This window comes from Eptatretus burgeri, chromosome 2 (assembly GCF_056783735.1).
Source record: "Eptatretus burgeri isolate ZD-2024b chromosome 2, Ebu_testis_v1, whole genome shotgun sequence".
NCBI classification, from domain to species: Eukaryota; Metazoa; Chordata; class Myxini; order Myxiniformes; family Myxinidae; genus Eptatretus; species Eptatretus burgeri.
Genome location: NC_140962.1, coordinates 91,607,126 through 91,623,215, shown reverse-complemented (window position 1 = coordinate 91,623,215; position 16,090 = coordinate 91,607,126).

The following is a 16,090-nucleotide window of genomic DNA, read 5'->3' as shown; positions in this document are numbered from 1 at the left end:
AAAGGAATAGATTGACGAGCCCCCTCCCCGCCCGTCAAAGTGATGGACACATCGAAAGTGACCTGTCCATCTCCATTTCACCAACAAAGGAAAGGAATGAAGTATATTTACCTTACTCGAACCTCTGAAGGTCAAGAATGGTTGCTTCCATGTGTGGAATCCAGAGCCCGACCAATCGGAAAGTACCCTTGAAGGCAATGGATCATGAAAATATAACCAAGACCATGAAAGGAATAGATTGACGAGCCTCCTCCCTGCCCCTCAAAGTGATGGACATATCGAAAGTGACCTTTCAATCTCCATTTCACCAACAAAGGAAATGAATGAAGTATATTTACCTTCCTTGAACTTCTTAAGGTCAAGAACGGTTGCTTCCACGTGTGGAATCCAGAGCCCGATCAATCGGAAAGTTCCCTTGAAGGCAATGGATCATGAAATTATAACCAATGCCATGAAAGGAATAGATTGATGAGCCCGCTCCCCGCCCGGCAAAGTGATGGACACATTGAAAGTGACCTTTCCATCTCCATTTCACCATCAACGGAAATGAATGAAGTATTTTTACCTACATTGAACCTCTAAATGTCAAGAATGGTTGCTTCCAGATGTGGAATCCAGAGCTCGAGCAATCGGAAAGTACCCTTGAAGGCAATGGATCACGAAAATGTAACCAAGACCATGAAAGGAATAGAATGACGAGCCCCCTCCCCGCCCGTCAAAGAGATGGACACATCGAAAGTGACTTCTCCATCTCCATTTCACCAACAAATGAAATTAATGAAGTGTATTTACCTTCCTTGAACCTCTTAAGGTCAAGAATGGTTGCTTCCACGTGTGGAATCCAGAGCTCGAGCAATCGGAATGTACCCATGAAGGCAATGGATCACGAAAATGTAACCAAGACCATGAAAGGAATAGAATGACGAGCCCCCTCCCCGCCCGTCAAAGTGATGGACACATCGAAAGTGACCTCTCCATCTGCATATCACCAACAAAGGAAATGAATGAAGTATTTTTACCTTCCTTGAACCTCGAAATGTCAAGAATGGTTACTTCCATATGTGGAATCCAGAGCACGAGCAATTGGAAAGCACCTTTGAAGGCAATGGATCATGAAAATATAACGAAGCCCATGAAAGGAATAGATTGACGAGCCGCCTGACCTCCTGTCAAAGTGATGGACACTTCCGCAGTGAGTTCCATCTCCATTTCACCAACAAAGGAAATGAGTGAAGTATTTTTACCAACCTTAAATATCATACAGTCAAGAATGGTTGCATCCACGTGTGGAATCCAGAGACGGAGCAATAAGAAAGTACCCTTGAAGGCAATGGATCATGAAAATATAACCAAGACCATGAAAGGAATAGATTGACGAGCCCCCTCCCCACCCGTCAAAGTGATGGACACATCGAAAGTGACCTCTCCATCTCCATTTCACCAACAAAGGAAATTAATGAAGTATATTTACCTTCCTTGAACCTCTTAAGGTCAAGAATGGTTGCTTCCACGTGTGGAATCCAGAGCCCGAGCAATCGGAAAGTACCCTTGAAGGCAATGGATCATGAAAATATAACAAAGACCATGAAAGGAATAGCTTTACGAGCCCCCTCCACGCACATCAAAGTGATGGACATGTTCGCAGTGAGTTCCATCTCCATTTCACAAAAAGGAAATGAGGAAAGTATTTTTTACTAACATTGAACATCACAAGGTCAAGAATGGTTGCTTCCACGTGTGGAATCCAGAGCCCGAGCAATCGGAAAGTCCCCTTGAAGGCAAGGGATCATGAAAATATAACCAAGACCATGAAAGGAATAGATTGACGAGCCCCCTCCCCGCACATCAAAGTGATGGACACGTCCGCAGTGAGTTCCATCTCCATTTCACAAAAAGGAAATGAGGAAAGTATTTTTTAATAACATTGAACATCACAAGGTCAAGAATGGTTGCTTCCACGTGTGGAATCCAGAGCCCGAGCAATCGGAAAGTCCCCTTGAAGGCAAGGGATCATGAAAATATAACCAAGCCCATGAAAGGAATAGATTGACGAGCCCCCTCCCCGTCCATCAAAGTGATGGACACGTCCGCAGTGAGTTCCATCTCAATTTCACCAACAAAGGAAATGAGGAAAGTATTTTTTACCAACATTGAACATTACAAGGTCAAGAATGGTTGCTTCCACGTGTGGAATCCACAGCCCGAGCAATTGGAATGTACCCTTGAAGGCAATGGATCATGAAAATATAACCAAGACCATGAAAGGAAGAGATTAACGAGCCCCCTCCCCGCCCGTCAAAGTGATGGACACATCGAAAGTGACCTCTCCATCTCCATTTCACCAATAAAGGAAATGAATGAAGTATTTTTCCCTCCCTTGAACCTTTTAATGTCAAGAATGGTTGCTTCCATTTGTGGAATCCAGAGCCCGAGCAATCGGAAAGCACCTTTTAAGGCAATGGATCATGAAAATATAATGAAGCCCATGAAAGGAATAGATTGACGAGCCCCCTCCCCACCCGGCAAAGAGATGGACACTTCCGCAGTGAGTTCCATCTCCATTTCACCAACAAAGGAAATGAATGAAGTATATTTTCCTTCCTCGAACCTCTGAAGGTCAAGAATGGTTGCTTCCACGTGTGGAATCCAGAGCCCGACCAATCGGAAAGTCCCCTTGAAGGCAATGGATCATGAAAATATAACCAAGACCATTAAAGGAATAGATTGACGAGCCCCTCCCTGCCCGTCAAAGTGATGGACACATTGAAAGTGACCTTTCCATCTCCATTTCACCAACAAAGGAAATGAATGAAGTATATTTACGTTCATTGAACTTCTTAAGGTCAAGAATGGTTGCTTCCACGTGTGGAATCCAGAGTCCGAGCAATCGCAAAGTACCCTTGAAGGCAATGGATCATGAAAATAAAACGAAGCCCCTGAAAGGAATAGATTGACGAGCCCCCTCCCCGTCCGTCAAAGTGATGGACACATCGAAAGTGACCTCTCCATCTCCATTTCACCAACAAAGGAAATAAATGAAGTATATTTACCTTCCATGAACCTCTTAATGTCAAGAATGTTTGCTTCCACGTGTGCAATCCAGAACCCGAGCAATCGGAAAGTACCCTTGAAGGCAATGGATCATGAAAATATAACGAAGGCGATGAAAGGAATAGATTGACGAGCCCCCTCCCCGCCGGTCAAAGTGATGGACACATCGAAAGTGACCTCTCCATCTCCATTTCACCAACAAAGGAAATTAATGAAGTATATTTACCTTCCTTGAACCTCTTAAGGTCAAGAATGGTTGCTTCCACGTGTGGAATCCAGAGCCCGAGCAATCGGAAAGTACCCTTGAAGGCAATGGATCATGAAAATATAACCAAGACCATGAAAGGAATAGCTTTAAGAGCCCCCTCTACGCACATCAAAGTGATGGACACGTCCGCAGTGACTTCCATCTCCATTTCACCAACAAAGGAAATGAGGAAAGTATTTTTTTTACCAACATTGAACATTACAAGGTCAAGAATGGTTGCTTCCACGTGTGGAATCCACAGCCCGAGCAATTGGAAAGTACCCTTGAAGGCAATGGATCATGAAAATATAACCAACACCATGAAAGGAATAGATTAACGAGCCCCCTCCCCGCCCGTCAAAGTGATGGACACGTCCGCAGTGAGTTCCATCTCCAGTTCACCAAAAGGAAATGAGGAAAGTATTTTTTACTAACATTGAACATCACAAGGTCAAGAATGCTTGCTTCCACGTGTGGAATCCAGAGCCCCAGCAATCGGAAAGTACCCTTGAAGGCAATGGATCATGAAAATATAACGAAGCCCATGAAAGGAATAGATTGACGAGCCCCCTCCCCGCTCGTCAAAGTGATGGACACATCGAAAGTGACCTCTCCATCTCCATTTCACCAACAAAGGAAATGAATGAAGTATATTTACCTTCCTTGAACCTCTTAATGTCAAGAATGGTTGCTTCCACATGTGGAATCCAGAGTCCGAGCAATCGCAAAGTACCCTTGAAGGCAATGGATCATGAAAATATAACGAATCCCATGAAAGGAATAGATTGACGAGCCCCCTCCCCGCCCGTCAAAGTGATGGACACATCGAAAGTGACCTCTCCATCTCCATTTCACCAACAAAGGAAATGAATGAAGTATATTTACCTTCCTTGAACCTCTCTTAAGGTCAAGAACGGTTGCTTCCACGTGTGGAATCCAGAGCCCGATCAATCGGAAAGTACCCTTGAAGGCAATGGATCATGAAATTATAACCAAGACCATGAAAGGAATAGATTGATGAGCCCCCTCCCCGCCCGTCAAAGTGATGGACACAATGAAAGTGACCTCTCTATCTCCATTTCACCAACAACGGAAATGAATGAAGTATTTTTACCTACATTGAACCTCTAAATGTCAAGAATGGTTGCTTCCATATGTGGAATCCAGAGCTCGAGCAATCGGAAAGTACCCTTGAAGGCAATGGATCACGAAAATGTAACCAAGACAATGAAAGGAACAGAATGACGAGCGCCCTCCCCGCACGTCAAAGTGATGGACACATCGAAAGTGACCTTTCCATCTCCATTTCACCAACAAAGGAAATGAATGAAGTATATTTACCTTCCTTGAACCTCTTAATGTCAAGAATCGTTGCTTCTATATGTGGAATCTAGAGCCCGAGCAATCCGAAAGTACATTTGAAGGCAATGGATCAGGAAAATATAACGAAGCCCATGAAAGGAATAGATTGACGAGCCCCCTCCCCGCCCGTCAAAGTGATGGACACGTCCACAGTGAGTTCCATCTCCATTTCACCAATAAATGAAATGAGGAAAGTCTTTTTTTACCAACATTGAACATTACAAGGTCAAGAATGGTTGCTTCCACGTGTGGAATCCAGAGCCCGAGCAATCGCAAAGTACACTTGAAGGCAATGGATCCTGAAAATATAACCAAGACCATGAAAGGAATAGATTGAGGAGCCCCCTCCCCGCCCGTCAAAGTGATGGACACGTCCGCAGTGAGTTCCATCTCCAGTTCACCAAAGGGAAATGAGGAAAGTATTTTTTACTCACAATGAACATCACAAGGTCAAGAATGCTTGCTTCCACGTGTGGAATCCAGAGCCCCAGCAATCGGAAAGTATCCTTGAAGGCAATGGATCATGAAAATATAACCAAGCCCATGAAAGGAATAGATTGACGAGCCCCCTCCCCGTCCGTCAAAGTGATGGACACATCGAAAGTGACCTCTCCATCTCCATTTCACCAACAAAGGAAATAAATGAAGTATATTTACCTTCCTTGAACCTCTTAATGTCAAGAATGTTTGCTTCCACTTGTGGAATCCAGAGCCCGAGCAATCGGAAAGAACCCTTTAAGGAAATGGATCATGAAAATATCACGAAGCCCATGAAAGGAATAGATTGACGAGCCCCCTCCCCGCCGGTCAAAGTGATGGACAGGTCCGCAGTGAGTTCCATCTCCATTTCACCAACAAAGGAAATGAATGAAGTATATTTTCCTTCCTCGAACCTCTGAAGGTCAAGAATGGTTGTTTCAACGTGTGGAATCCAGAGCCCGACCAATCGGAAAGTCCCCTTGAAGGCAATGGATCATGAAAATAAAACCAAGACCATGAAAGGAATAGATTGACGAGCCCCACCCACCCCCGTCAAAGTGATGGACACATCGAAAGTGACCTGTCCATCTCCATTTCACCAACAAAGGAAAGGAATGAAGTATATTTACCTTACTCGAACCTCTGAAGGTCAAGAATGGTTGCTTCCATGTGTGGAATCCAGAGCCCGACCAATCGGAAAGTTCCCTTGAAGGCAATGGATCATGAAATTATAACCAAGACCATGAAAGGAATAGATTGACGAGCCCCCTCCCCGCCCGGCAAAGTGATGGACACATTGAAAGTGACCTTTCCATCTCCATTTCACCATCAACGGAAATGAATGAAGTATTTTTACCTACATTGAACCTCTAAATGTCAAGAATGGTTGCTTCCAGATGTGGAATCCAGAGCTCGAGCAATCGGAAAGCACCCTTGAAGGCAATGGATCACGAAAATGTAACCAAGACCATGAAAGGAATAGAATGACGAGCCCCCTCCCCGCCCGTCAAAGAGATGGACACATCGAAAGTGAGTTCTCCATCTCCATTTCACCAACAAATGAAATTAATGAAGTATATTTACCTTCCTTGAACCTCTTAAGGTCAAGAATGGTTGCTTCCACGTGTGGAATCCAGAGCTCGAGCAATCGGAATGTACCCATGAAGGCAATGGATCACGAAAATGTAACCAAGACCATGAAAGGAATAGAATGACGAGCCCCCTCCCCGCCCGTCAAAGTGATGGACACATCGCAAGTGACCTCTCCATCTCCATATCACCAACAAAGGAAACGAATGAAGTATTTTTACCTTCCTTGAACCTCGAAATGTCAAGAATGGTTGCTTCCATATGTGGAATCCAGAGCACAAGCAATCGGAAAGCACCTTTGAAGGCAATGGATCATGAAAATATAACGAAGCCCATGAAAGGAATAGATTGACGAGCCCCCTCCCCGTCCATCAAAGTGATGGACACGTCCGCAGTGAGTTCCATCTCAATTTCACCAACAAAGGAAATGAGGAAAGTATTTTTTTACCAACATTGAACATTACAAGGTCAAGAATGGTTGCTTTCACGTGTGGAATCCAGAGCCCGAGCAATAAGAAAGTACCCTTGAAGGCAATGGATCATGAAAATATAACCAAGACCATGAAAGGAATAGATTGACGAGCCCCCTGACCTCCTGTCAAAGTGATGGACACTTCCGCAGTGAGTTCCATCTCCATTTCACCAACAAAGGAAATGAGTGAAGTATTTTTACCAACCTTAAATATCATACCGTCAAGAATGGTTTCATCCACGTGTGGAATCCAGAGACGGAGCAATAAGAAAGTATCCTTGAAGGTAATGGATCATGAAAATATAACCAAGACCATGAAAGGAATAGATTGACGAGCCCCCTCCCCACCCGTCAAAGTGATGGACACATCGAAAGTGACCTCTCCATCTCCATTTCACCAACAAAAGAAATTAATGAAGTATATTTACCTTCCTTGAACCTCTTAAGGTCAAGAATGGTTGCTTCCACGTGTGGAATCCAGAGCCCGAGCAATCGGAAAGTACCCTTGAAGGCAATGGATCATGAAAATATAACAAAGACCATGAAAGGAATAGCTTTACGAGCCCCCTCCACGCACATCAAAGTGATGGACATGTTCGCAGTGAGTTCCATTTCCATTTCACAAAAAGGAAATGAGGAAAGTATTTTTCACTAACATTGAACATCACAAGGTCAAGAATGGTTGCTTCCACGTGTGGAATCCAGAGCCCGAGCAATCGGAAAGTCCCCTTGAAGGCAAGGGATCATGAAAATATAACCAAGCCCATGAAAGGAATAGATTGACGAGCCCCCTCCCCGTCCATCAAAGTGATGGACACGTCCGCAGTGAGTTCCATCTCAATTTCACCAACAAAGGAAATGAGGAAAGTATTTTTTACTAACATTGAACATCACAAGGTCAAGAATGGTTGCTTTCACGTGTGGAATCCAGAGCCCGAGCAATTGCAATGTACCCTTGAAGGCAATGGATCATGAAAATACAACCAAGACCATGAAAGGAATAGATTAACGAGCTCCCTCCCCGCCCGTCAAAGTGATGGACACATCGAAAGTGACCTTTCCATCTCCATTTCACCATCAACGGAAATGAATGAAGAATTTTTACCCACATTGAACCTCTAAATGTCAAGAATGGTTGCTTCCAGATGTGGAATCCAGAGCTCGAGCAATCGGAAAGTACCCTTGAAGGCAATGGATCACGAAAATGTAACCAAGACCATGAAAGGAATAGAATGACGAGCCCCCTCCCCGCCCGTCAAAGTGATGGACACATCGAAAGTGACCTTTCCATCTCCATTTCACCATCAACGGAAATGAATGAAGTATATTTACCTTCCTTGAACCTCTTAAGGTCAAGAATGGTTGCTTCCACGTGTGGAATCCAGAGCCCGAGCAATCGGAAAGTAACCTTGAAGGCAATGGATCACGAAAATGTAACCAAGACCATGAAAGGAATAGAATGACGAGCCCCCTCCTCGCCCGTCAAAGTGATGGACACATCGAAAGTGACCTCTCCATCTCCATATCACCAACAAAGGAAATGAATGAAGTATTTTTACCTTCCTTGAACCTCGAAATGTCAAGAATGGTTGCTTCCATATGTGGAATCCAGAGCACGAGCAATTGGAAAGCACCTTTGAAGGCAATGGATCATGAAAATATAACGAAGCCCATGAAAGGAATAGATTGACGAGCCGCCTGACCTCCTGTCAAAGTGATGGACACTTCCGCAGTGAGTTCCATCTCCATTTCACCAACAAAGGAAATGAGTGAAGTATTTTTCCAACCTTAAATATCATACAGTCAAGAATGGTTGCATCCACGTGTGGAATCCAGAGCCCGAGCAATCGGAAAGAACCCTTTAAGGAAATGGATCATGAAATTATAACCAAGACCAAGAAAGGAATAGATTGACGAGCCCCCTCCCCACCCGGCAAAGTGATGGACACATTGAAAGTGACCTTTCCATCTCCATTTCACCATCAACGGAAATGAATGAAGTATTTTTACCTACATTGAACCTCTAAATGTCAAGAATGGTTGCTTCCAGATGTGGAATACAGAGCTCGAGCAATCGGAAAGCACCCTTGAAGGCAATGGATCACGAAAATGTCACCAAGACCATGAAAGGAATAGAATGACGAGCCCCTCCCCGCCCGTCAAAGAGATGGACACATCGAAAGTGAGTTCTCCATCTCCATTTCACCAACAAATGAAATTAATGAAGTAACCTTCCTTGAACCTCTTAAGGTCAAGAATGGTTGCTTCCACGTGTGGAATCCAGAGCTCGAGCAATCGGAATGTACCCATGAAGGCAATGGATCACGAAAATGTAACCAAGACCATGAAAGGAATAGAATGACGAGCTCCCTCCATGCCCGTCAAAGTGATGGACACATCGAAAGTGACCTCTCCATCTCCATATCACCAACAAAGGAAATGAATGAAGTATTTTTACCTTCCTTGAACCTCGAAATGTCAAGAATGGTTGCTTCCATATGTGGAATCCAGAGCCCGAGCAATCGGAAAGGACCCTTGAAGGCAATGGATCATGAAAATATAACAAAGACCATGAAAGGAATAGCTTTACGAGCCCCCTCCACGCACATCAAAGTGATGGACATGTTCGCAGTGACTTCCATCTCCATTTCACAAAAAGGAAATGAGGAAAGTATTTTTTACTAACATTGAACATCACAAGGTCAAGAATGGTTGCTTCCACGTGTGGAATCCAGAGCCCGAGCAATCGGAAAGTCCCCTTGAAGGCAAGGGATCATGAAAATATAACCAAGACCATGAAAGGAATAGATTGACGAGCCCCCTCCCCGCACATCAAAGTGATGGACACGTCCGCAGTGAGTTCCATCTCCATTTCACAAAAAGGAAATGAGGAAAGTATTTTTTAATAACATTGAACATCACAAGGTCAAGAATGGTTGCTTCCACGTGTGGAATCCAGAGCCCGAGCAATCGGAAAGTCCCCTTGAAGGCAAGGGATCATGAAAATATAACCAAGCCCATGAAAGGAATAGATTGACGAGCCCCCTCCCCGTCCATCAAAGTGATGGACACGTCCGCAGTGAGTTCCATCTCAATTTCACCAACAAAGGAAATGAGGAAAGTATTTTTTACCAACATTGAACATTACAAGGTCAAGAATGGTTGCTTCCACGTGTGGAATCCACAGCCCGAGCAATTGGAAAGTACCCTTGAAGGCAATGGATCATGAAAATATAACGAAGCCCATGAAAGGAATAGATTGACGAGCCGCCTGACCTCCTGTCAAAGTGATGGACACTTCCGCAGTGAGTTCCATCTCCATTTCACCAACAAAGGAAATGAGTGAAGTATTTTTCCAACCTTAAATATCATACAGTCAAGAATGGTTGCATCCACGTGTGGAATCCAGAGACGGAGCAATAAGAAAGTACCCTTGAAGGCAATGGATCATGAAAATATAACCAAGACCATGAAAGGAATAGATTAACGAGCCCCCTCCCCGCCCGTCAAAGTGATGGACACATCGAAAGTGACCTCTCCATCTCCATTTCACCAATAAAGGAAATGAATGAAGTATTTTTCCCTCCCTTGAACCTTTTAATGTCAAGAATGGTTGCTTCCATTTGTGGAATCCAGAGCCCGAGCAATCGGAAAGCACCTTTTAAGGCAATGGATCATGAAAATATAATGAAGCCCATGAAAGGAATAGATTGACGAGCCCCCTCCCCACCCGACAAAGAGATGGACACTTCCGCAGTGAGTTCCATCTCCATTTCACCAACAAAGGAAATGAATGAAGTATATTTTCCTTCCTCGAACCTCTGAAGGTCAAGAATGGTTGCTTCCACGTGTGGAATCCAGAGCCCGACCAATCGGAAAGTCCCCTTGAAGGCAATGGATCATGAAAATATAACCAAGACCATTAAAGGAATAGATTGACGAGCCCCTCCCTGCCCGTCAAAGTGATGGACACATTGAAAGTGACCTTTCCATCTCCATTTCACCAACAAAGGAAATGAATGAAGTATATTTACGTTCATTGAACTTCTTAAGGTCAAGAATGGTTGCTTCCACGTGTGGAATCCAGAGTCCGAGCAATCGCAAAGTACCCTTGAAGGCAATGGATCATGAAAATAAAACGAAGCCCCTGAAAGGAATAGATTGACGAGCCCCCTCCCCGTCCGTCAAAGTGATGGACACATCGAAAGTGACCTCTCCATCTCCATTTCACCAACAAAGGAAATAAATGAAGTATATTTACCTTCCATGAACCTCTTAATGTCAAGAATGTTTGCTTCCACGTGTGCAATCCAGAACCCGAGCAATCGGAAAGTACCCTTGAAGGCAATGGATCATGAAAATATAACGAAGGCGATGAAAGGAATAGATTGACGAGCCCCCTCCCCGCCGGTCAAAGTGATGGACACATCGAAAGTGACCTCTCCATCTCCATTTCACCAACAAAGGAAATTAATGAAGTATATTTACCTTCCTTGAACCTCTTAAGGTCAAGAATGGTTGCTTCCACGTGTGGAATCCAGAGCCCGAGCAATCGGAAAGTACCCTTGAAGGCAATGGATCATGAAAATATAACCAAGACCATGAAAGGAATAGCTTTAAGAGCCCCCTCTACGCACATCAAAGTGATGGACACGTCCGCAGTGAGTTCCATCTCCATTTCACCAACAAAGGAAATGAGGAAAGTATTTTTTTACCAACATTGAACCATCACAAGGTCAAGAATGGTTGCTTCCATGTGTGGAATCCAGAGCCCGACTAATCGGAAAGTACCCTTGAAGGCAATGGATCATGAAAATATAACCAAGACCATGAAAGGAATAGAATGACGAGCCCCCTCCCCGCCCGTCAAAGTGATGGACACATCGAAAGTGACCTCTCCATCTCCATATCACCAACAAAGGAAATGAATGAAGTATTTTTACCTTCCTTGAACCTCGAAATGTCAAGAATGGTTGCTTCCATATGTGGAATCCAGAGCACGAGCAATCGGAAAGCACCTTTGAAGGCAATGGAGCATGAAAATATAACGAAGCCCATGAAAGGAATAGATTGACGAGCCCCCTCCCCACCCATCAAAGTGATGGACACATCGAAAGTGACCTCTCCATCTCCATTTCACCAACAAAGGAAATTAATGAAGTATATTTACCTTCCTTGAACCTCTTAAGGTCAAGAACGGTTGCTTCCACGTGTGGAATCCAGAGCCCGAGCAATCGGAAAGTACCCTTGAAGGCAATGGATCATGAAAATATAACCAAGACCATGAAAGGAATAGATTGACGAGCCCCCTCCTCACCCGTCAAAGTGATGGACACATCGAAAGTGACCTCTCCATCTCCATTTCACCAACAAAGGAAATTAATGAAGTATATTTACCTTCCTTGAACCTCTTAAGGTCAAGAATGGTTGCTTCCACGTGTGGAATCCAGAGCCCGAGCAATCGGAAAGTACCCTTGAAGGCAATGGATCATGAAAATATTACCAAGACCATGAAAGGAATAGATTGACGAGCCCTCTCCCCGCCGGTCAAAGTGATGGACAGGTCCGCAGTGAGTTCCATCTCCATTTCACCAACAAAGGAAATGAATGAAGTATATTTTACCTTCTAACATTGAACATCACAAGGTCAAGAATGGTTGCTTCCACGTGTGGAATCCAGAGCCCGAGCAATCGGAAAGTCCCCTTGAAGGCAAGGGATCATGAAAATATAACCAAGCCCATGAAAGGAATAGATTGACGAGCCCCCTCCCCGCCCGTCAAAGTGATGGACACATCGAAAGTGACCTGTCCATCTCCATTTCACCAACAAAGGAAATGAATGAAGTATATTTACCTTCCTTGAACCTCTTAAGGTCAAGAATGGTTGCTTCCACGTGTGGAATCCAGAGCCCGAGCAATCGGAAAGTCCCCTTGAAGGCAAGGGATCATGAAAATATAACCAAGCCCATGAAAGGAATAGATTGACGAGCCCCCTCCCCGCCCGTCAAAGTGATGGACACATCGAAAGTGACCTTTCCATCTTCATTTCACCATCAACGGAAATGAATGAAGTATTTTTACCTACATTGAACCTCTAAATGTCAAGAATGGTTGCTTCCAGATGTGGAATCCAGAGCTCGAGCAATCGGAAAGTACCCTTGAAGGCAATGGATCACGAAAATGTAACCAAGACCATGAAAGGAATAGAATGACGAGCCCGCTCCCCGCCCGTCAAAGAGATGGACGCATCGAAAGTGACTTCTCCATCTCCATTTCACCAACAAATGAAATTAATGAAGTATATTTACCTTCCTTGAACCTCTTAAGGTCAAGAATGGTTGCTTCCACGTGTGGAATCCAGAGCTCGAGCAATCGGAATGTACCCATGAAGGCAATGGATCACGAAAATGTAACCAAGACCATGAAAGGAATAGAATGACGAAATCCTCCCTCGCCCGTCAAAGTGATGGACACATCGAAAGTGACCTCTCCATCTCCATATCACCAACAAAGGAAATGAATGAAGTATTTTTACCTTCCTTGAACCTCGAAATGTCAAGAATGGTTGCTTCCATATGTGGAATCCAGAGCACGAGCAATTGGAAAGCACCTTTGAAGGCAATGGATCATGAAAATATAACGAAGCCCATGAAAGGAATAGATTGACGAGCCGCCTGACCTCCTGTCAAAGTGATGGACACTTCCGCAGTGAGTTCCATCTCCATTTCACCAACAAAGGAAATGAGTGAAGTATTTTTCCAACCTTAAATATCATACAGTCAAGAATGGTTGCATCCACGTGTGGAATCCAGAGACGGAGCAATAAGAAAGTACCCTTGAAGGCAATGGATCATGAAAATATAACCAAGACCATGAAAGGAATAGATTAACGAGCCCCCTCCCCGCCCGTCAAAGTGATGGACACATCGAAAGTGACCTTTCCATCTCCATTTCACCAACAAAGGAAATCAATGAAGTATATTTACCTTCCTTGAACGTCTTTATGTCAAGAATCGTTGCTTCCATATGTGGAATCCAGAGCCCGAGCAATCGGAAAGTACACTTGAAGGCAATGGATCATGAAAATATAACCAAGACCATGAAAGGAAAAGATTGACGAGCCCCCTCCCCGCCCGTCAAAGTGATGGACACATCGAAAGTGACCTCTCCATCTCCATTTCACCAATAAAGGAAATGAATGAAGTATTTTTCCCTCCCTTGAACCTTTTAATGTCAAGAATGGTTGCTTCCATTTGTGGAATCCAGAGCCCGAGAAATAGGAAAGCACCTTTTAAGGCAATGGATCATGAAAATATAATGAAGCCCATGAAAGGAATAGATTGACGAGCCCCCTCCCCACCCAACAAAGAGATGGACACTTCCGCAGTGAGTTCCATCTCCATTTCACCAACAAAGGAAATGAATGAAGTATATTTACGTTCATTGAACTTCTTAAGGTCAAGAATGGTTGCTTCCACGTGTGGAATCCAGAGTCCAAGCAATCGCAAAGTACCCTTGAAGGCAATGGATCATGAAAATATAACCAAGACCATTAAAGGAATAGATTGACGAGCCCCCTCCCTGCCCGTCAAAGTGATGGACACATTGAAAGTGACCTTTCCATCTCCATTTCACCAACAAAGGAAATGAATGAAGTATATTTACCTTCCATGAACCTCTTAATGTCAAGAATGTTTGCTTCCATGTGTGCAATCCAGAACCCGAGCAATCGGAAAGTACCCTTGAAGGCAATGGATCATGAAAATATAACGAAGGCGATGAAAGGAATAGATTGACGAGCACCCTCCCCGCCGGTCAAAGTGATGGACACATCGAAAGTGACCTCTCCATCTCCATTTCACCAACAAAGGAAATTAATGAAGTATATTTACCTTCCTTGAACCTCTTAAGGTCAAGAATGGTTGCTTCCACGTGTGGAATCCAGAGCCCGAGCAATCGTAAAGTACCCTTGAAGGCAATGGATCATGAAAATATAACCAAGACCATGAAAGGAATAGCTTTAAGAGCCCCCTCTACGCACATCAAAGTGATGGACACGTCCGCAGTGAGTTCCATCTCCATTTCACCAACAAATGAAATGAGGAAAGTATTTTTTTACCAACATTGAACATTACAAGGTCAAGAATGGTTGCTTCCACGTGTGGAATCCACAGCCCGAGCAATTGGAAAGTACCCTTGAAGGCAATGGATCATGAAAATATAACCAAGACCATGAAAGGAATAGATTAACTAGCCCCCTCCCCGCCTGTCAAAGTCATGGACACGTCCGCAGTGAGTTCCATCTCCAGTTCACCAAAAGGAAATGAGGAAAGTATTTTTTACAAACATTGAACATCACAAGGTCAAGAATGCTTGCTTCCACGTGTGGAATCCAGAGCCCCAGCAATCGGAAAGTACCCTTGAAGGCAATGGATCATGAAATTATAACCAAGACCATGAAAGGAATAGATTGATGAGCCCCCTCCCCGCCCGTCAAAGTGATGGACACATTGAAAGTGACCTCTCTATCTCCATTTCACCAACAACGGAAATGAATGAAGTATTTTTACCTACATTGAACCTCTAAATGTCAAGAATGGTTGCTTCCATATGTGGAATCCAGAGCTCGAGCAATCGGAAAGTACCCTTGAAGGCAATGGATCACGAAAATGTAACCAAGACAATGAAAGGAACAGAATGACGAGCCCCCTCCCCGCCCGTCAAAGAGATGGACACATCGAAAGTGAGTTCTCCATCTCCATTTCACCAACAAATGAAATTAATGAAGTATATTTACCTTCCTTGAACCTCTTAAGGTCAAGAATGGTTGCTTCCACGTGTGGAATCCAGAGCTCGAGCAATCGGAATGTACCCATGAAGGCAATGGATCACGAAAATGTAACCAAGACCATGAAAGGAATAGAATGACGAGCCCCCTCCCCGCCCGTCAAAGTGATGGACACATCGAAAGTGACCTCTCCATCTCCATATCACCAACAAAGGAAATGAATGAAGTATTTTTACCTTCCTTGAACCTCGAAATGTCAAGAATGGTTGCTTCCATATGTGGAATCCAGAGCAGGAGCAATCGGAAAGCACCTTTGAAGGCAATGGAGCATGAAACTTCTCTCTCTTAAAAGCCTATGAAAGGAATAGATTGACGAGCCGCCTCTGTCAAAGTGATGGATCAGTGAGTTCCATCTCCATTTCACCAACAAAGGAAATGAGTGAAGTATTTTTACCAACCTTAAATATCATACAGTCAAGAATGGTTGCATCCACGTGTGGAATCCAGAGACGGAGCAATAAGAAAGTACCCTTGAAGGCAATGGATCATGAAAATATAACCAAGACCATGAAAGGAATAGATTGACGAGCCCCCTCCCCAC